Source organism: Trachypithecus francoisi, unplaced genomic scaffold, assembly GCF_009764315.1.
Source record: "Trachypithecus francoisi isolate TF-2019V2 unplaced genomic scaffold, Tfra_2.0 Lachesis_group12, whole genome shotgun sequence".
In the NCBI taxonomy this organism is placed as follows: domain Eukaryota; kingdom Metazoa; phylum Chordata; class Mammalia; order Primates; family Cercopithecidae; genus Trachypithecus; species Trachypithecus francoisi.
Window position 1 is genome coordinate 88,414,803 of NW_022681457.1, and position 23,174 is coordinate 88,437,976.

Here is a 23,174-nt window from a genome sequence, read left to right on the forward strand (position 1 = left end):
TGTAGAGACAGGGTCTCGCCATGTTGCCCAAGCTGGTTTCAAACTCCTGGACTCAAGCAATCCTCCCTCCTCAGCTTTCCAAATTGCTAGGATTACAGGCATGAGCCAACGTGCCCAGCCGAATGTTTATTTTATTATTATAGAAGTATTGATTCAAACACACACAAAAGTAGAAAGAACAGTATAGGGAACCCAAGTGTTTCCATTATCCAGCTTCAAACATTATCAATACTCTACAGGCAAACTGTATTCTTGGTCAAAATCCTAACAAGTGTGGATAGATACAGCCAGTTTCTGCAGCTCCTTTCCTGTATTTTCCTCCTTAAAAAAGACGTTCTTTATTTAAAAAAAGAGACATGCAGCTTTGCATAGTGGCTCACACCTGTAATGCCAGCACTTTGGGAGGCTGAGGGGGTAGGACTGCTTGAGCCTGGGATTTCGAACCAGCCTGGGCAACACAGTGAGACCCTGTCTTTACAAAAGATTTAAAATAAATAAATTAGCTGGGCATGATGGTGAGCTCCTGTGGTCCCAGCTACCTGGGAGGCTGAGGTAGGAGGATGGCTTGGGCCCAGGTCCAGGCTGCAGTGAGCAATCATTGCTCCACTGCACAAGAGCCTGGGTTATGTGCTTTTCCACGTGCGTGCTCTGCAAATACATCTAAAAAGAGAATCATTTACAGCAAATAACATTCTGATTCAAACTCAAACACATCTAAAGCTAGCTCCAAAGTACAAACTTAAACTCTCTCCCAATTGCAGGACTTGAAGTGGTCAAAATGTCATTCCCAGTGGAGGCTGTTCCATCAACTTGTTTTTTTACATGAGAATACTTCATAACCACTGAGAAAATTATCATGAGAGGGGAGAAAATACATAATAAATTACTTTTTCATTAGCAACCCCAAAAGGCTACAGCTTCTAACTCTATGGTGTCCAAAATCCACTGTAAAAAATGTGAGCACACTTCAACTGTTTGTTTGGCATCTGGGTAACCAGTGGAACCAGCTTGGCAAATTTCACCAAAATTAAAAAAAAAAAAACCAGCAAAAAGACTCCTGTATGTTCAGAAACTGGAGGGTTAAGGGATGCCAGTGAAGTCCATGCCCTCAGGAGAAACAATACTTGGTCCTTAGTTCTTGTCAAGATAACTGCCAAGACAAAACACCCAATTCTGTGTATTGTTTTCTGCAGATTAAAAAACTAACTTGGCTGGGCAGGGTGGCTCACACCTGTAATCCCAGCACTTCTGGAGTCCGAGGCAGGTGGATCACCTAAGGCCAGGAGTTTGAGGCCACCCTGGCCAACATGGTGAAACCACATCTCTACTAAAAATACAAAAATTAGCCAGGCGTGGTGGCGGGCACCTGTAGTCCCAGCTACTTGGGAGGCTGAGGCAGGAGAATTGCCTGAACCTGGGAGGTGGAGCTTGCAGTGAGCTGAGAATGCACCACTGCACTCCCACCTGGGTGACAGATAAAGGGAGACTCCATCTCGGGAAAAAAAAAAAAAATTAACTCATGTTGGACACACGGATGACTTTTCTTTTTTTTTTTTTTTTTGAGACGGAGTCTCGCTCTGTCGCCTAGGCTGGAGTGCAGTGGTGCGATCTCAGCTCACTGCAACCTCCCCCTCCCAGGTTCACGCCATTGTCCTGGCTCAGCCTCCCGAGTAGGTGGGACTACAGGCGCCCGCCACCGCGTCTGGCTAATTTTTTTTATTTTTAGTAGAGACGGGGTTTCACCGTGTTAGCCAGCATGGTCTCAATCTCCTGACCCCGTGATCCGCCCGCCTTGGCCTCCCAAAGTGCTGGGATTACAGGCGTGAGCCACCGCGCCCGGCCACGGATTACTTTTCTAAGTAGCTATTAAGAAGTTTCTCGCCGGGCGCGGTGGCTCAAGCCTGTAATCCCAGCACTTTGGGAGGCCGAGACAGGCGGATCACGAGGTCAGGAGTTCGAGACCATCCTGGCTAACATGGTGAAACCCCGTCTCTACTAAAAAATACAAAAAACTAGCCGGGCGAGGTGGCGGGCGCCTGTAGTCCCAGCTACTCGGAGGCTGAGGCAGGAGAATGGCATAAACCCAGGAGGCGGAGCTTGCAGTGAGCTGAGAACCGGCCACTGTACTCCAGCCCGGGCGACAGAGCGAGACTCCGTCTCAAAAAAAAAAAAAAAAAAGAAATTTCTCTCCTGGGCACAGTGGTTTGTGTCTATGGTCCCACATACTATGAGGCTGAGACCAGGAGTATCGCTTGAGCCCAGGAGTTCAAGGCGGCAGTGAGCTACCATCGTGTCATTGCACTCCAGCCTGGGCAACAGAGCAAGATGGGTCTATCCTTAAAAACAAAACAGTTTCCCCAAAAATAACCTCTGAAGTACTTTAAAGTACAGCAATTAAGGAATGGCAAGCCTGGCATAACACTGCCAATGTAACAAATACTGGACCAGCTCTTATTCATAGAGGTTCAATTCCAAGCCCTCCAAAATGTCCAAAATGTCGATCTCTGTTCTTCCTTTTCTAGTCTAATATTTCTTTTTTTTTTTTTGAGACGGAGTCTTGCTCTGTTGCCCGGGCGGGAGTGCAGTGGCCGGATCTCAGCTCACCGCAAGCTCCACCTCCCGGGTTTACACCATTCTCCTGGCTCAGCCTCCCGAGTAGCTGGGACTACAGGCGCCCCCCCACCTCACCCGGCTAATTTTTTGTATTTTTTAGTAGAGACGGGGTTTCACCGAGTTAGCCAGGATGGTCTCGATCTCCTGACCTCGTGATCCGCCCGTCTCGACCTCCCAAAGTGCTGGGATTACAGGCTTGAGCCACCGCGCCCAGCCCTAGTCTAATATTTCTTTGGATGATAAAAAAAGTACACTGAGTCATCTGTTTCTCAGAAAATTCATACTAAACTGTACAGAAAAAAAAGATGCTGACCTTTTTTCTGTCATCTTCAATGCAAGAAAATGGGTAAGGAAAGGGTAATTCCTTTCTTTTAAGACAGAGTCTCGCACTGTTGCTCAGGCTAGAGTACAGTGACACACGATCTCAGCTCACTACAACCTTCACCTCTTGGGTTCAAGTGATTCTCATGCCTCAGCCTCCTGAGTAGCTGGGATTACAGCTGTGTGCTACCACACCCAGCTAATTCTTGTATTTTCAGTAGAGATGGGGTTTCACCATATTGGCCAGGCTGGTCTTGAACTCCTGGCCTCAAGTGATCCACCTGCCTTAGCCCCCCAAAGTGCTGGGATTACAGGCGTTGAGTCACCATGCTTGGCCAAGGGTAATTCCTTTCTAACAGTACTGCTATTCACTTTGGATGTTTTGGATTCCCAGTTGTAAAACAGACCTGTTCTAACAGAGCTCAGTCTCCGAAAGCCCCTGGATGCCCGGTATTCTGTGAGTAGGTGCAGGGAATATGGGCTCCCATCTATCCAGCAGGGAGCCCATCCTATCTCTTCTTGACTTACCTCCTTTCAAGCCCTAGTATCAGTTAACAAATAACAAAAGAAGTTGCTCTGGCCTCCTGTTTGACTATTACTAATTACTTTCTTTCCTCTTTCTTCTCCCCGCAAAGTATCAATACCCCTGGAATTGGGTGGAACTGATCCTTCTCGATGCCACTAGTAGGTAAGAAGCTGAAAAACATAACCGCTGCCAAACAAGTGTTCAGGCTCCCTAAATGAGAGAAAGTTACCAAAACTAAGGCTCCTACTGAATAAACCACAAATTTTTATTTGGGGCATGTGTTTTTACCTCTATTTTTTCATCAGTAACATGATGATTTGGAACAGCTGTATTGCCGACAAAAAACCTTAAAAATTATACATGAATAGAGCAGGACATTCCTTTTTTACTACTTCAGCCATGTCCTAAAAAATGGAATTAGGTGGTAAAGAAACTTTGCTTTTAAAGGAATCACCCCCACCACATATACACATACACTGTCATTCCACTGACTCTGAAATTAACTGTAGAAGAAATTATTTAAGATTCATACTATAGGTTGGGCACAGTGGCTCATGCCTGTAATCCTAGCACTTTGGGAGGCCGAGGTGGGTGGATCACCTGAGGTCAGGAGTTCAAGACCAGCCTGACCAATATGATGAAACCCCATCTCTACTAAAAATACAAAAAAATTTAGCCAGGCGTGGTGGCATGCGCCTATAATCTGAGCTAGTTGGGAAGCTGAGGCAGGAGAACTGCCTGAACCCGGGAGGCAGAGGCTGCAGTGAGCCCAGATCGCGCCACTGCACTCCAACCTGGGCAACAGGAGTAAAACTCCATCAAATAAATAAGTAAATAAATAAACAAATATTCATATCATAATCTATTCCTTTTTTAAAACAAGCTACAAAAGTGAAAATCCATCAATTAAATAAATAAATAAATATTCCTATTATAATCTACTCCTTTTTAAAAACAAGCTAATCTGCCTGAAAATAGGTATCAACTGTCCAGGGACTTGGCCACTTACCTTCTGACTGTACTTAAACTTATCACTTGCATCTGAGACAATCCAAATTCAGGCAGTACCAACCTCACTCAGAAATGAGAGGTTCCAGAGCAAGTTAGAGCTCGGCTACAGACTCCTACTGGGGTGAGGGACACTGTGCTGCTGGCTTCTTTCCATCAGAACCAGCAAGAGATCACATTTCCTTCCCCCTTTTCAGCGAGTGAATTAGTTTCTGCTCCTATCATATGGCAAATTCCACTTCTTCCATCATTTACTTTTTAAAGGAACAGGACCACATTACTTCTCAGTAACTTAGAGAGGTGGAGAAAATTCAATGAGAAATGTATTTTCCATGGGTTACAAAATACAGCAGGCAGAGGGGCACTGCTTATCTCAAGAAGATTTCCACACAGGAATTGGAATTTTTCTTCTTGTTTGTTGTTGTTGTCGTATTTTGAGACACAGTCTGGCTCTGTTGCCCATGCTGGAGTGCAGTGCAGTAGCTCAATCTCACTGCAGAGGTGACTGCAACCTCTGCCTCTGGCTCAAGCAATCCTCCCACCTCAGCCTCCTGAGTAGCTGGGACTACAGGTACGCCACCATGCTTGGCTTTTTTTTTGTTTGCTTGTTTTTGAGAAGGAGTCTTACTGTGTACCTCAGGCTAGAGTGCAGTGGTGCCATCTCAGTTCACGGCAACCTCAGTCTCCCAGGTTCAAGCAATTCTCCTACCTCAGCCTCCCAAGTAGCTGGGATTACAGGTGCATGTCACCACGCCTGGCTGATCTTTGTATTTTTAGTAGACACGGGGTCTCACCATGTTGGCCAAGCTGGTCTCGAACTCCCGACCTCAAATGATCTGCCCGCCTCAGCCTCCCAAAGTGTTGGGATTACAGGCGTCGAGCCACCACATCCGGACCATTTCACAATTTTAAAAATAATGTTTTTGGGGTGGGGGGCAAGGGAAGAGAGAGCATTAGGACAAACAGCTAATGCGTGCAGGGCTTAAAACCTAAATGACACGTTGATAGGTGCAGCAAACCACCATGGCACACATATACCTATGTAACAAACCTGCACTTTCTGCACATGTATCCTAGAACTTAAAAGTAAAATTTTAAAAATAAATAATTTTTGCTTTCTTTACCATTAAAGCAGATTTCACAATTGCTATACTTTACAGTTATTTGGTAAGACTGGAGTTTATGCTTCAAAAATATGGCCCAACAAGTACCAAGAGCATTCTTCTGTTCATCTTATCAGGATTTACTGAACATTTACTGTGCCATGCATGCCATGTGCACTAGATGCAGCAAAAAAAAAAAAAAGGTAAGTTTCCTGTCTTGTACCTAACTGTAAGTAGAAAATTATTTTTTAATATTTTCAGGCTCATAATGTGACTTTGGAGGTTTTTGTTTGTATTAGTTAACAGTGTAAAAAGCACCAGAGTAAAATAAAAAAGATCACTACTAGGAAGCTCTTTTCCAAGTTCCTTCTCTTTGAACTAAAGTTTTCTTATGTGTTCATAACAAGGATGACACTTTAGTTAATAATATTCATACTGGTTCATTAAATGTAACAAATGTACCATACTAATATGTTATTTACAGTGGAAACTAGGCATTGGGTACATAGGAACTGTTATGGGTCCAGTTGTGACCCATCTACCCATCCAAATCATATATGAGAAGTTCTAACCTCTAGTACCTCAGAATGTAACCTCATTTGGAGTTAAGGGTCTTTACTGAGGTATGTGACGCTTATAAAAAGGGGAAATTTAGGCCGGGCGCAGTGGCTCACGCCTGTAATCCCAGCACTTTGGGAGGCCGAGGCGGGCGGATCACAAGGTCAGGAGATCGAGACCATGGTGAAACCCCGTCTCTACTAAAAATACAAAAAATTAGCCGGGCGCGGTGGCGGGCGCCTGTAGTCCCAGCTACTCAGGAGGCCGAGGCAGGAGAATGGCGTGAACCCAGGAGGCGGAGCTTGCAGTGAGCCGAGATCGCGTCACTGCACTCCAGCCAGGGGGACAGAGCGAGACTCCATCTCAAAAAAAAAAAAAAAAAAAAAGGGGGAAATTTGGAACCTGATATGCAGAGACACAGGGAAGCCGAGGAAAGGGGCCTGGAACAGATCATTCTGTAACAGCTCTCTAGCAGAACCAATCCTGCCGACACCTTGATTTTGAATTTCTAGCCTCCAGAGCTGTGAGACAATAAAACTGCTGTTGTTGAAGCCTCCCCATTTGTGGTACTTTATTATAACAGCCCTAGCAAATATAAGCTCTGTATATCTTCACAATTTTCAATACATCTTCAACTATTCTCAAATAGATACTTAAAAAAAAAAAAAAGAAGATAAGGGTAATGTTACTCATATTTCACAGTTAAGACCAAAAGAGATAGATAACTAGCAAATCTCTGCATAATCTCAACACACAGTAAAGAACTGAGACTAGAATCCACATTCCATTCTGAGCTATCCACATGTTCGTAATACAATGTTACTTCAAGAGAGGCACTAAGGTGGGTGTCAGGTGAGGAAATACACTAAAGCATATTACCAACCTAAAATGCCTAGTCCTAAATGGACAAGTCACTTTGTAACACTGGGCCAGGTTCCGCAGTAAGTAGAGGCTTTGGCAGCAAAAACGAACTGGGTTCAATCTTGGCTCTGCTACCCATTCCTGGACAAAATACTTAACTCTCTCCATCTTCCAAATGTGACCTACACCTTACAGGACTGCCCTGAAAATTAAGGAAGTACATACAAAGTGCCTGACACACAAGTTAGTAAACACCTTAAGCTATGTTTAGCCACAAAACCAGAGTGGTCAGAAGGAGATATTTAGGAACTTCCCCGGAAGTAAAGAGATTTCATAACTGATTCTATTTTCTTGCTATTTATTAAAACCTGCCTACAAGAAGGAGAATGGCATGAATCCAGGAGGCGGAACCTGCAGTGAGCTGAGATTGTGCCTCTGCACTCCAGCCTGGGCAACAGAGTGAGACTCCATCTCAAATACAAAAACAAAAACAAAAAACAAACAAACAAACAAAAAAACAACCTGCCTACAAGTAATAAATGATCAGGTATCTTCCTACACAGCAATAAAGCGTTTTTATATCTTTACTGGGCTAAATAAGCACGTGTCACACTGAAGAGATGTGCTAGAAGGAAAGGTCATATTATCAAGAAAGACATTAAGTCAAAAGGTCACACTGACCTTTGGAAGACAAATCTCTTTGATGCTGGATGTTAGTAGGGAAAATCAACAGCAAGCTAAAAGTTCATTTAGAACTTTTTCATCACAATATCTCCAGTGTAGGCAACCTGAGATACTCCTCTGAGAATTCAGTCAATGGGTGTCTATTAAGCTTAGGATCATCTATGCAATTAATCACTGGGGAAACAGAATGAATAGTACAGCTGGTGGCTTAAAAAAGTCTTCAATTCACCCAAGAGGCTCCTCTCCTATGTCTCTCAGGGGCAGTAACAGTAATTTTAGTCCCCACTTTAAATGAGTATTTTACCATTGGGGAATATTTTCTTCTCAATTCTTAGGAGAAATTCTCAGCTTTCCTTACTTAATAAAGACACTATAATCTGTATTAAATAATGACTTGTGGTTTCCTTCCAACTCTCATTATGATAAATCTTTTCTAAGCTAAATTAAGCAGCCAATCATGACACTTAACTATTTTTAAAAATGGAATTATTGGCCAGGTACAGTAGCTCACCCCCTGTAATCCTAGCACTTTGAGAGGCCAAGGCCGGTAGATTACTTGAGCCCAGGAGTTTGAGACCAGCCTGGGAAACATAGTGAGACGTCATCTCTACAAGAAGTACAAAAATTAATTGGGCATGGTGGCTTGTGCCTATGGTCTCAGCTACTCAAGAGGCTGAAGCAGGAGGATCACTTGAGCCTGGGAGGTCGAGGTTGCAGTGAGCCATGATCTAGCCACTACACTCCAGTCTTGGCAACAGAGCCTCCAAAAAATAAATAAAACAGACCGGGTGCGGTGGCTCACGCCTGTAATCCCAACACTTTGGGAGGCCGAGGCGGATGGATCACGAGGTCAGGAGACAGAGAACATCCTGGCTAACACAGTGAAACCCCGCCTCTACTAAAAATAAAAATAAAAAAAAAATTAGCCAGGCGTGGTGGCGGGCGCCTGTGGTCCCAGCTACTCCAGAGGTTGAGGCAGGAGAACAGCGTGAACCTGGGAGGTGGAGCTTGCAGTGAGTCAAGATCACGCCACTGCACTCCAGCCTGGGAGACAGCAAGACTCCATCTCAAAAAAATAAAATAATAAAATAAAGTAAAATAAAATAAAATAAATAAAATAAAAGTATTACTATAAAGCCTTGGGCTAAACACTGATAAATACTGTAATCACCTACAGAACTTTTTAAAAATGTCCATCCATCAAGATTCTTTTTTTTTTTTTTTTTTTTGGGGACGGAGTCTCGCTCTGTCACCCGGGCTGGAGTGCGGTGGACGGATCTCAGCTCACTGCAAGCTCCGCCTCCCGGGTTTATGCCATTCTCCTGCCTCAGCCTCCCGAGTAGCTGGGACTATAGGCGCCCGCCACCACACCCGGCTAGCTTTTTTTGTATTTTTTTAGTAGAGACGGGGTTTCACCGTGTTAGCCAGGATGGTCTCGAACTCCTGACCTCGTGATCCGCCTATCTTGGCCTCCCAAAGTGCTGGGATTACAGGCTTGAGCCACCGCGCCCGGCCTCATCCATCAAGATTCTAACTGAAGAAACTGAGAATGGGATTCAGAGCCAGTGGGCCATGGACGTTCTTTGCAGATCACCCCTGTACTGATATACAGACATCCACTGTTTACAAAGAGTTCTACATAAAGCCTGTATAGAACTATAGTAGGAGAAATAAGCTGTTTGACAGTTTTTACAGACAATGGTCTTTTTAAGATCAAATCATCTTCCCAAAGATGATCACATGGAGGTTTAGAGGAGGAAAAAAACGTGTGTGTTAGATTTATTTTGTTTTATATTACTATATCACTGTTTTGTATTATGTTTGGAATGTGGCAGGCCATTATTCAATAACTTAATCATACTAGTTTATCTGTTCCTTCAGAAGTATGAACTCTTAGAACTGTACTATCCAATACACATGTAGACTGAACACGTGAAATGTGGCTGATCTGAACTGGGATAAGCTGCAAGTATAAAATAAACATGGGATTTCTAAGGCTTGGTATAAACAGAAAGTAAAATAACTCACTATTCTTTATATCAGGTATATGTTGAAATGAGAATGTATTGCATATATTGAATTATATAAAATGTATCGTTCAAAATTATTATTTTTTTTAAATGTGACTATTAAAAAATATTAAATGACATGTGGCTCACATTCTTCTTTTGGGCAGCACTGTCCTTGAGAACAACGATTGTATCTTTTCAAATTGAGAACCCAATCTAGTACTGTCCAGTCACTTTTAGATTTGTCATTTATTTTTGCCATTTCTAGTCTCTACCGCTAAGCCTTTCCTGTTACAGTAACTATCTGGTATCTCTCCACACGAGTTTGGGGGAGCAGGCGGAGATGTGTTAAATACAAACACAACTCTACATAAAAGACCAAAAATAATTTAAAGATCTACTACCATTTTGGATCATACTAATCATCTAAGTTTACAAAAGAAATCAAGGAGAACCCGACCTGTTGCTTCCACTTAAAATTATTTAAAATACTCCTCAAAGCTACCTAAAAATAGAGACGCTGATGCCACCTCAGGTAGATCTACACACTCAACCAGAACTTAGTCCAGATACATGTGATCAGTGAAGCTCCTGTCTCTGGGATTTCCTTCTGGAACAGCATATGAACTAACTGCCTACAGAAATGGCTTTTTTTTTTTTTTTTTTTTGAGACGGTGTCTCGCTCTGTTGCCCAGGCTGGAGTGCAGTGGTGTAATCTCAGCTCAGTGTAAGCTCCGCCTCCCAGGTTCACGCCTTTCTCCTACCTCAGCCTCCCAAGTAGCTGAGACTACAGGCGCCCGCCACCATACCCAACTAATTTTTTTGTATTTTTAGTAGAGATGGGGTTTCAAAGTGTTAGTCAGGATGGTCTCAATCTCCTGACCTCGTGATCCACCCACCTCGACCTCCCAAAATGCTGGGATTACAGGCATGAGCCACCGCACCCGGCCAGAAATGGCTCTCATTTCTTCCCAGAACACGTTGTATTTGGTTTTTTAAAAGAAACAAGACTGGCCGGGCACGGTGGCTCAAGCCTGTAATCCCCGCACTTTGGGAGGCCGAGACGGGTGGATCACGAGGTCAGGAGATCGAGACCATCCTGGCTAACACAGTGAAACCCTGTCTCTACTAAAAAAAATACAGAAAACTAACCGGGCATGGTGACGGGCGCCTGTAGTCCCAGCTACTCAGGAGGCTGAGGCAGGAGAATGGCATAAACCCGGGAGGCGGAGCTTGCAGTGAGCTGAGATCTGGCCACTGCACTCCAGCCTGGGTGACACAGCGAGACTTCGTCTCAAAAAAAAAAAAAAAAAAGGCTGGGCGCGGTGGCTCAAGCCTGTAATCCCAGCACTTTGGGAGGCCGAGGCGGGCGGATCACAAGGTCAGGAGATCGAGACCGTCCTGGCTAACACTGTGAAACCCCGTCTCTACTAAAAAATACAAAAAACTAGCCGGGCGAGGTGGCGGGCGCCTGTAGTCCCAGCTACTCGGAGGCTGAGGCAGGAGAATGGCGGTAAACCCGGGAGGCGGAGCTTGCAGTGAGCTGAGATCCGCCGCTGCACTCCAGCCAGGGCGACAGAGCGAGACTCCGTCTCAAAAAAAAAAAAAAAAAAAAAAAAAAAGAAACAAGACTGAATTTATCAGATTTATATACGAAAGTTCTAGACAGACATACTCGAAGGATTCTAAATTCTCTGGCCCCTGCCTACTTCTCTAGCATCATCTCAAACCACTCTCTCCCTCATTCAGTCTATCACAGCCAAAACAGTCTGTTTTCTGTTCCTTGAACAAGCCAGATGTTCATCTAAACACCTTTAGACTCACGGCTCCTTCCACACGAACATTCTTCCTTGGCCTCACTGCATGGCTGATCCCTTTCTCATCCTTCAGATCTCAGCTAATCGCCTACTTGAAAGGAAGTCTTCCTTTAGCATACATCTATGAAACCTCCCTAAGTTATCTTACAGTCCTATTCCTTTCTCAACACTTAGAAAAATCTGAAATCTTGTCTGCATCCCCCAACTAAAATGTTAAGCGCCCCAAGAACAGGGATCCTGTCTTAATCACTACTGGTATTCCTATTACAAAAAAAGCACAAAAACAAGCACTCAAGCATCTACTTTATGAGTGAACTAAAAAATCAAAAGCAAGCCAGGCACCATGGCTCACTCCTGTAATCCCAATACTTTGGGAGGCCGAGGCAGGTGGATCACCTGAGGTCAGGAGTTCGAGATCAGCCTGGCCAACATGGTGAAACCCTGTCTCTACCAAAAATACAAAAAGTAGCCCGGCATGGTGGTCCCTGCCTGTAGTCCCCAGCTACTTGAGAGGCTGAGGCAGGAGAATTGCTTGAACGTGGGAGGTGGAGGCTGCAATGAGCTGAGATCACACCACTGCACTCCAGCCTGGGCAATAGAGGAAGACTCCATCTCCAAAAAAAGCAAAAACAAAGACAGGCCAGGTGCTGCTATTTGATCATGTCTGTAATCCCAGCACTTTGGGAGGCCGAGGTGGGCAGATCACTTGAGGTCAGGAGTTTGAGACCAGCCTAGCCAACATGGTGAAACCCCATCTCTAATAAAAATACAAAATTAGCTAGGTGTGGTGGTGAGCGCCTGTAACTGCAGCTACTCGGGAGGCTGAGACAGGAGAATCACTTGAACCCAGGAGGCAAAGGTTGCAGTGAGCCGAGATCACGTCATTTCACTGCAGCCTGGGCAACAAGAGTGAGACTCCTTCTCAAAAACAAAACAAAAAACCAAAAACAAAACCAGAAGCATAGTGTTTAAGTGGGAATAGTTAACAGTTACTAAAGAAATTTTTTTTTACTTAAGTTTCAGTCCACTGAGTGGCCAGCAAACTGTATGGAAACAGCCACACCAGGAACATCATTATGAAATTTCAGAATACTTTTGGACAAAGAGGTCTAACAGTTTGAGAGGTTATAGGCAAGTAATATGCAAAGGCAACTGACATCTCACCAACAGTGGAAGCCAAAGACAATATAGCAGTATTTTCTTGTTTTTTTTTTTTTTTTTTTTTTGAGACGGCGTCTCGCTCTGCCGCCCAGGCTGCAGTGCAGTGGCCGGATCTCAGCTCACTGCAAGCTCCGCCTCCCGGGTTTATGCCATTCTCCTGCCTCAGCCTCCCGAGTAGCTGGGACTACAGGCGCCCGCCACCTCGCCCGGCTAGTTTTTTTGTATTTTTTAGTAGAGACGGAGTTTTACCGGGTTAGCCAGGATGGTCTCGATCTCCTGACCTCGTGATCCGCCCGTCTCGGCCTCCCAAAGTGCTGGAATTACAGGCTTGAGTCACTGCGCCCGGCAATATAGCAGTATTTTCAAATTCTGAAGCAAAATTGTTTCCAGACTAGAATTCTATACCTGGTCAAACCAGCGATCAGCATGAGGGCAGAGAATAAAATGCATTTTGAAACACGTAATGTCTAAAAAAATTTACCTTTTCAGTACTCTTTTCTCAGGAAGCTAACTGAAATAGCTTCTTCTCTAAAACAAGGGACTGAATCAAGAAAGAAAAAGAAAGAGAAAGAAACGGGAAAAGATAATAGGATGTCCATCCTGGCTAACAGGGTGAAACCCCGTCTCTACTAAAAAAAATACAAAAAACTAGCTGGGCGAAGTGGCGGGTGCCTGTAGTCCCAGCTACTCGGGAGGCTGAGGCAGGAGAATGGTGTAAACCCAGGAGGCGGAGCTTGCAGTGAGCTGAGATCCGGCCACTGCACTCCAGCCTGGGCAACAAAGCAAGACTCCATCTCAAAAAAAAAAAAAGATAATAGGATGTAGGTAAAATCACCATAATGGCCCAGGCACGACAGCCTAGAGCACACAGCCAGAATGAAGCAGATCAGACGGTATCTCCAAGATAAAATGTATTTCTTTAATTTTTATTTATTTATATTTTTGAGATGGAGTCTTGCTCTGTCATCAGACTAGAGTGCAATGGCGTGATCTCGGCTCATTGCAGCCTCTGCCTCCTGGGTTCAAGTGATTCTCCTGTCTATGCCTCCCGAGTAGCTGGGAGGCACACGCCACTACATCCAGCTAATTTTTGTATTTTTGGTAGAGTTGGGGTTTTACCATGTTGGCCAGCTGGCCTCGAACTCCTGGCCTCAAGTGATCTGTCTTCCTTGGCCTCCCGAAGTGCTTGGCTTACAGGTGTGAGCTACTGCGCTTAGCCCAAGGTAGAATTTATAATATAGCCAAAATGCTTAAATGTATTGTGGAAGATTTACACTTCTGGTTAGAGTTTAGGGAGAAATTACTGATAAAGACATAGAAACTAAGCAAAATAGACAAAAAGGTAATTAAAAACAGAAAACAAATAGTTGTGCAAAAAAGGAAAAGTAAACACAACATGTAAAATGACTGGGCTGTGAATAAGCTTTATGTAATCATAATATTGTAAACCATGATACTGCCATGACTAAAACTACATTATAAACAGAGTGACTTTTTTTTTTTTTTTGAGACAAGAGTCTCGCTCTGTCGCCCAGGCTGGAGTGCAGTGCCGCAATATCTGCTCACTGCAAGCTCCACCTCCTGGGTTCATGCCATTCTCCTGCCTCAGCCTCCCGAGTAGCTGGGACCACAGGTACCCGCCATCACGCCCGGCTAATTTTTTCTATTTTTAGTAGAGACGGAGTTTCACCGTGTTAGCCAGGATGGTCTCGATCTCCTGACCTCGTGATCCGCCTGCCACAGCCTCCCAAAGTGCTGAGATTACAGGCGTGAGCCACCGCGCCCGGCCTGAGTGAAAATTAATGTTGGCATATGAGGTAGTCAGGTAAGCCTACCAAAAACTACCACTATATAAGAAGTGAAGTTAATAAATAATGACAAATACTATAAAGCATAAGAGGCTTATTATTTAGAGAGATATACCAAAAGGAACTGGAGAGTTGAAAATGACTGCTTCTAAGGGGCTGGGAAGAGGAGTGTGGAAGAACTGCTGTTTTTCATAAAAAGCCCTAGGGAGCTGATGGTCTGATATATCTACTGTAGTGTTTTTGCACATGTATAAAGCTTTTGTTTGTTTTTGTTTTTCTGAGACAAGGTCTTGCTATGTTGCCCAGGCTGGAGGGTAGTGGCGAGATCTCGGCTCACTGCAACCTCTACTTTCTGTGTTGAAGTGATTCTCCTGCCTCAGCCTCCCAAGTAGCTGGGATTACAGGTGTCCACCACCACGCCTGGCTAATTTTTGTATTTTTAGTAGAGACGGGGTTTCACTATGTTGGCCAGGCTGGTCTCGAACTCCTGACCTCAAATGATCATCTGCCTTGGCCTCCCAAAGTGCTGGGATTACAGGCGTGAGCCACCACGCCTGGCCCCCAATTTTAATTAAACACGTAACATAAGCATGAAAAGGGACTGCTTCCCAAAATATTAACAATGATTACAGATGTCAAGTTTATAGACAACCTTTTTCAAACAAATACTGTTTCATAAGAATCCAGAACTTCCATTAAGGAATCGTCTGGATAATCAATTATTTTCTTTTCTTGTTTTTTTTTTTGGGACAGGGTCTCACTGTCACCCAGGCTGGAGTGCAGGGGCATGAACATGGTTCACTGCAGTCTCCAACTACTAAGCTCAAGCTATCCTCCTGCCTCAGCCTCCCAAGCAGCTGGGACCACAGGTGTGCGCCACCATACCTGGTTAATTTTTTTATTTTTTTGTAGAGACAGGACTTCACCATGTTGCACAGGCTGGTCTTGAAATAATCAATTTTTAATATATAATGGGTTTTACAAATTAGTGAAGTTATTAGTTTCTTTTACCACCATGCTTTTACCTTATGTGAACAATGATTCGACTTGCACTGGATCCCAGACACTACTCCAAAAGAACACCCGCAGTACCACCGGCTTCTTCAATTTACAAGTCAGGATACACTTCTGAAATGAGAGAAAATAAGTAGTGATAAAATGGCCACCCAAACGCAGATTCTGTTACTGATGCTTGAAATGTATAAACACAAACCCTACTTTAGCCCTCATCTTTACTCCAAAAGGACCCAAGCTTTTCTCTCAAAGTATGAGATAGTCTGCCTCTGTCTGACATGTTTTCATCCATCTAACCTCCTAGAGTATGGAAAGCAGAAACCTTCCTTCCTGTAACCTGATACTTTCACTGGCAATATTTCAGGTGCTAAGGTTTTCATTATGCAAGACTAATTCACAAGTTCCATAAAACTCAACCTGGTAAACCTGACAAGAGTCAGATGTTTAAAATAAGACAGAAATGAACAGAGGTATACTAAAATGAACTTAACAAATGCATTTCAAGGTAAAATAACTCCCTGTACCCACCCATAAAAGCACAAAAATTCCCTTCTGCTCCAGTTGTCTATTCCCAGATCTATGAACATAGTCATACATCAAAGCTCTGTACAATGTTTTCTAAAAGAAATAGGAAAATCAAGTTCCAAGACCAGCAAGCTCATGTAAGTAATCAGATGTCCTCACTCCTGGCTTATCAAAGCTTTGTTGTTATTCATATTACTATAATGAAAGACCGGGGCAGCAGCTCACGCCTGTAATCCCAGCACTTTGGGAGGCCGAGGCGGGCTGATCACAAGGTCAGGAGATCGGGACCATCCTGGCTAACACAGTGAAACCCCGTCTCTACTAAAAACACAAAAACTAAATTAGCCGGGCACAGTGGCAGGCGTCTGTAGTCCCAGCTACTCAGGAGGCTGAGGTGGGAAGAGTGGCGTGAACCCAGGTGGAGGCTTGCAGTGAGCTGAGACTGCACCACTGCACTCCAGCCTGGGGGACAGAATGAGACTCCCCCTCAAAAAAAAAAAAAATTACTAACAGGATACGACTGTCTTATCTAGACGAGGCTTAGTATTCAGATCTGTTGGTAGATCAGGTCAGAAACATGGCTGAATGGACAGGGCCTTGCAATCATCGTAAGGATTTTGGTTTTCCTCTGGGTAATGAGGGCAGCCACTGGAGTGTTTAAGAGCATAAAATAGAAGCATAATTATGTTTCAAAATACCACAAACTGCAATGACACATGCTGGCGCTGAGTGGAGAACAGATTTTAATGGGCCACGAATAGAAGAAAGTAGTAGACAATGCCCAAAATAATCCAGGCAGGCGGATGTGGCAGCTCACACCTATAATCCCAAAATTATGGGAGGCTGAGGCAGGAGAATTGCTTGAGCCCAGGAGACAAGAGGCTGCAGTGAGCCACGTTCACACTACGGCACTCCAAGCTAGGTGACAGAGCAAGACTTTGTCTCAAAAAAGAATAAAATAATAATAATAACCCAGATAAAGGACAACAGTGCCTTAGACCAGAGTGTCACTCAGAATGCTCCCAGGTTCCACACATTATTAGACCTTGAATAACGATACGGTTTCCAAATCCAAATAAAAGGTAAACATTAACATTCTAGGACCATATCATTTTTATCTCCTATGGTAAACAAGATTGATTTTTTTTTTTCCTTATCTCACCTCATGTACCCCTGGTAATTTTTTTTTTTTTGGAGAGACGGAGTCTCACTCCCTGGCCCACGCTGGAGTGCAATGGTGCGATCTCAGCTCACTGCAACCTCCGTCTCCCGGGATCAAGCAATTCTCCTGCCTCAGCCTCCCTAGTAGCTGGGATTACAGGCGTGCACAACCACACCCAGCTTTTTTTTTTTCTTTTTTTTTTGTATTTTTAGTAGAGACAGCGTTTCACCATGTTAGCCAGGCTGGTCTCAAGCTCCTGACCTCAAATGATCTACCCGCCTCAGCCTCCCAAAGTGCTGGGATTACAGGCATGAGCCACTGCGCCTGGCCTGGCAATCTTTTTTTTAATTAAATAGAGACAAGTTCTCACTATGTTGCCCAGGCTGGTTTCGAACACCTGACCTCAAATGATCCACCAGCCTCAGCCTCCCAAAGTGCTGGGATTACAGTGTGAGCCACAGCACCCGGCCCCTGGCAATCTTTTATTGAGAACTACAGAACATAAGGAAACACCTTGCCCACTCTTGTGAACCTGAGGTCAAAGCTAGTCCTTTAAACCACCAGGCGTTAACAAGTTTATGTAATACTTGAGGACTAATGTGTTCTTGTTTCAAAAGCATGATGATAGCAATTAAAAAGTGAAAAAAAGAAGACAGTGTCTTCTATTCAAGTTAACCCAAAGTATCTAATGAATAACAAAACGTAATCTCAGCCATTCCCTGCTGGAAAAACAAAATACTAAGAATAAGATAATGACAGCTGAGGAAATAAGCCCTTAGGTTTTACCACAGAAAACTGCAATGTCTGGTCCAGGCAGTTTTCATGGTATTAGTGGAAACCAAGATTGATTCAAGACTGATAAAATTACTACACATGGGTTTGGAAAGAAAACAGATCACTTCCAAATGAGTCATGTATACAGAGCCTTCTGTAATAGGGGATAGCAATTATGGCACACAGACCAAATCTAGTCCAGTGTCTGGTTTTGTACCATACATGAGCCAAGAATGGTTTTTGTTTTAAATTTTTTTTTTTTTTTGAGGCGGAGTCTCGCTCTGTCGCCCGGGCTGGAGTGCAGTGGCCGGATCTCAGCTCACTGCAAGCTCCGCCTCCCGGGTTTACGCCATTCTCCTGCCTCAGCCTCCCGAGTAGCTGGGACTACAGGCGCCCGCCACATCGCCCGGCTAGTTTTTTGTATTTTTTAGTAGAGACGGGGTTTCACCGTGTTAGCCAGGATGGTCTCGATCTCCTGACCTTGTGATCCGCCCGTCTCGGCCTCCCAAAGTGCTGGGATTACAGGCTTGAGCCACCGCGCCTGGCCTTAAAATTTTTTTTAATCAAAAGAATACTTCGGGCCAAGCGCAGTGGCTCATGCCTGTAATCCCAGCACTTTGGGAGGCCAAGGAGGGCAGATCACAAGGTTAGGAAATCGAGACCATCCTGGCTAACATGGTGAAACCCCGTCTCTACTAAAAAATACAAAAAACTAGCCGGGCGAGGTGGCGGGCGCCTGTAGTCCCAGCTACTCGGGAGGCTGAGGCAGGAGAATGGTGTGAACCCAGGAGGCGGAGCTTGCAATGAGCCGAGATGGCGCCACTGTACTCCAGCTTGGGTGACAGAGCAAGACTCCATCTCGGAAAAAAAAAAAAAAAAAAGGAATACTTCATTACAAGTAAAAATTATACAATATTCCAACTTATTTTTTTCCCCCATATCAGCTGCTGGGCTAGAGAAATTCCAATTTACACACCCATAAACAATTTTATAGGAACAGTCACATTCATTTACATATGGCTACCTGCACACTAAGACAGGAGATCTGAGTAGCTGCAACAGGGACTGCCTTCAGTGGTCTCACTGCTTTGCTGCTACAAATTGCAGTGACACAGTTATAACTCAACAGCATAGGCAGTATCACATTTTATTATTTTTAATTACCAGTGCATATCCATCATATCAAAACAAGAAAAGCAGACGTTGATGTTACCCTTTTAAAGCACAGTGTGAAGTGTGGATCATTTTGTTATTGAATTTGATGGCAAATCATTGTGTTTATTATGAAATGACACCACAGATATGCCAAAAATACAACTAATACATTGATGTTACAAAACTAAGCACTCATCACAATATTCCCAACTTACAGGAAAGCAAATGATGGCAAAAAATATGTGTAGAGAAGAAATGGACTTAGTTGGAAAAATTGACAAATGTTGTGAAAATGTAAGGTTATTTATCAGCAGCTTCTCTGCAGATTTTTTTTTTCTTGAGACATGGTCTCCATCACCTAGGCTGGAGTGTAGTGCTGAGAAAAAGAAGGTGAATGTCCTGACTTGCCCTACCACACAGCAGTTTGATGAATCAGAAGCAGCAAAATTTTATCTTTCTTAAAAAGCTCAGGGCTGAGTATGAAATTTTTCAACAAGAACCACCCTTAACCACTATTATCGTTGTGGATACCAAACAGCTTTGGAAGTTAGCTTTTGTTGCAGACTTGATAATGTTTCTTAATGAATTCAATTTAAAATTACAAGGACCTGGCACAGTAGCTCACATCTGTAATCCCAACACTTTGGGAGGCCAAGGTGGGAGGACAGCTTGAGGTCAGAAGTTTGAGACCTGCCCAGTGAACACAGCAAGATCCAACTCCACAAAAAAAAAAAAAAAAAAAAAAAAAAATTAGCTTCACTCAATGATGTACGCCTGTGGTCCCAGCTATTCAGGAGGCTGGGACACGAGGCTTGCTTGAGCCTAGGAGTTTGAAGTTGCAGTGAGCTACGACCTCACCACTGTACTCCAGACTAGGTGACAGAGGGAGACTCTGTCTCAAAGAAATAAAATACAATTAGAAGTCAAAATAGCACTTCTATGGGAAACACATACTGTGATAAAATAATACTAATGACAATAAATGTTTCGATTTTAAGAAATGTCAAATTACTTTATTCACTTCTCATACTGTCAAAAGTTGAACAAGAAGTGGTATCTCCATCCCCACACAAATTTGAAGCAGATTTTCTGAACTCAAACTACAGTTCCAGCATATTTCCAGTCTCAATGCATGCGTAAAGTAAATCTCCATATTTCAAATTCTGTCTAACTGTGCAGCTAAGGAGCTTCCATCTAATCTTCAATTGGAAGTGATTTATCTGCAATGTTACGGTATGCTAAAAGACAAATATCAAGAATCTAACACACTTCTGTGCCTTCCAAAAGATAAATCTGCTCAATTAAAATCACATGCTCACAGATTAATATAAGTATTTGGCAGTACCCATCTGCGTGAAGACATTTTCAAAGATGACACATACAAAACTTCACAACAAATCAGCATTAACAAAAATATTTGCCCTCAATTTTGAAAGGCAATGCTAACTTGGAGCCCCAATTAAGTGAAATTGTATTCCCCAAAAGCAGAATTCCATTCTTATAGACCTGTTATTATAAAAATTATACTCATTATTTACATTTACAGATACATATATGCATATCTATAGATATCTTTTGAGACAGTCTCACTTTGTTAACCAGGCTGGCGTGCAGTGGCGTGGCCTTGGCTCAGTGCAACATCTGTCCTCCAGATTCAAGAGATTCTTGTGCCTCAGCCTCCCGAGTAGCTGGGATTACAGGCGTGCGCCACCACGCCTGGCTGATTTTTTGTATTTTTAGTAGAGACGGGGTTTCGTCATGTTGGCCAAGCTGGTCTTGAACTGACCTCAGGTGATCTGCCTGCCTTAACCTCCCAAAGTGCTGGGATTGCAGGTGTGAATCACTGTGCCCAGCCTGATTATTGTATTTTGAAATAACAACTTTGTGCAAATTTGTTTTCTCTCTTGTCATGTAAGTGCCCACATAGTAGTCTCAACTTTGCCTCTTGGCCAGCAAAGCCTAAAGTACCTGACCCTTTGGAGAGAAAGATTGTCAACCCATTTTCTTCATCATTTGTCTAACAAATGCATTTAGTACAGATGACCAATAAGAATAAACCCTGGCCAGGCACGGTGGCTCACGCCTATACTTTGGGAGGCCAAGGCAGGTGGATCACTTGAGGTCAGAAGTTCCAGGTCAGCCTGATCAACACGCTGAAACCCCGTCTCTACTAAAGCACACCATTAGCGCGGCATGGTGGCACATGCCTACAATTCCAGTTACCTGGGAGGCTGAGTCAGGAGAATTGCTTCAACCCAGGAAGCAGAGGTTGTGTGAGCCAAGATCATGCCACTGCACTCCAGCCTGGGCAACAAGAGCAAAACTCCATCTCAAAAATAATAACAATAATAATAATAGTAATAATAATAAACCCTAATGAATAGTAATTCTCAAAACTGTAAGGCTCCCAAATGGCAGGAACTGATATTTTTTAATATTTATGCCCAGCAACTCAGAGTAACGCAAATAAAAGTCAGTAATTAGTCATCCCAAAGCAATTTCCAAAGCAGCTGACAATAAATAATAAGAGCACATCTGGCTCTGAAGCCTATGTTTGATTCCCAACTCCACCAACTACTAGTTGTGAGACCCTGGATAAGTTATTTAATTAAATCTCACTATCTGTGGTCCCTTATCTGTAAAACTGTTCCCACTTCACAGTGTTGTTGGACACTGAGTAAATTAATATATGTATAAAGTTCTCAAAAAAGTGCTTGGCACAAAGGAGTACTCAATAAATATTGTTAATTGGGCCAGTATCAAAATGACAGTGAAAATACATGACTTCAACGAGCTGGTTTGGGTAGTCACGTGGTCATTAAACAACTACATTGTCATGAGAATTCAGAATTTAGCTTTATGGCAAACTCAGAATGTAAGACAATAATTCGATCTTCAAAACCTATGAAAAGAGCAGTATGCTCTGTCAACAACAAACCCAAGCCAGGCCGGGCGCGGTGGCTCAAGCCTGTAATCCCAGCACTTTGGGAGGCCGAGACGGGTGGATCACGAGGTCAGGAGATCGAGACCATCCTGGCTGACACGGTGAAACCTCGTCTCTACTAAAAAAAATACAAAAAACTAGCCGGGCGAGGTGGCGGGCGCCTATAGTCCCAGCTACTCGGGAGGCTGAGGCAGGAGAATGGCGTAAATCTGGGAGGCGGAGCTTGCAGCGAGCTGAGATCCGGCCACTGCACTCCAGCCCGGGCGACAGAGCGAGACTCCGCCTCAAAAAAAAAAAAAAAAAAAAAAAAAAAAAAAAACCAAGCCTATGCCTAATTCCAGGTTGAATGAGTCTGCTCCTTAAATAACCCTATCATTCTGTGCCTCAAGTTCTCAGTGAGGCACACAGAGAAGAATCAAACATGCCAACTGATGCACCTGAACGTTTCTATCTAGACCAGTGGTTTTTAAACTCATGTTCTCGGGCTGTGCAGAGAGGTTGGGGCAAAGTAACTTTTCCATCTGAGTTATCCCAGCCCAGTAGAGCAGACTGAATTGTCAAGAACTCATAATGACTACTTTCCCAGAACTTATCTTTTTATCACATTACAAAACTTTTATGAGCTACCAGCATTTCCTTACCACTTCAGCCTCTATTTCCTTGAAAATCAGTGGTCATGCACTTTATAAGTAAACTACTCCTTGAGGGCAGGTATCAGATCAAATTCCTTTTTATATCTCCAGTGCCATAACATACAACTGACCATTTTAATCATTTTTATATGTACAGTTCTGTGACATTAAGAACATTCAGGTCAGGTGTGGTGGCTCATGCCTGTAATCTCAGCACTTTGGAAGGCCAAGGTGGACGGATCACTTGAGCTTAGAAGTTCAAGACCAGGCCGGGCGCGGTGGCTCAAGCCTGTAATCCCAGCACTTTGGGAGGCCAAGACGGGCGGATCACGAGCTCAGGAGATCGAGACCATCCTGGCTAACACGGTGAAACCCCGTCTCTACTAAAAAATACAAAAATCTAGCCGGGCGAGGTGGCGGGCGCCTGTAGTCCCAGCTACTGTGGAGGCTGAGGCAGGAGAATGGCGTAAACCCGGAAGGCGGAGCTTGCAGTGAGCTG

At 43.7% G+C, this 23,174-nt stretch overlaps 1 protein-coding gene across 5 annotated transcripts in view; it reads right to left on the reverse strand.

Annotated features, from left to right (window-relative positions):
- THRAP3 (thyroid hormone receptor associated protein 3) overlaps positions 1–23,174 on the reverse strand; it is a 98,507-nt gene that overhangs the window by 36,282 nt on the left and 39,051 nt on the right. For 4 of the 5 annotated variants that reach the window (XM_033227102.1, XM_033227104.1, XM_033227100.1 and 1 more), the window contains exon 2: positions 15,495–15,597. The exons of the other annotated variant lie outside the window; for it this stretch is intronic. The gene's annotated coding sequence lies outside the window, so the exon portion shown is untranslated. The remainder of the gene's footprint in view (positions 1–15,494; positions 15,598–23,174) is intronic. 5 annotated transcript variants of the gene reach the window in all.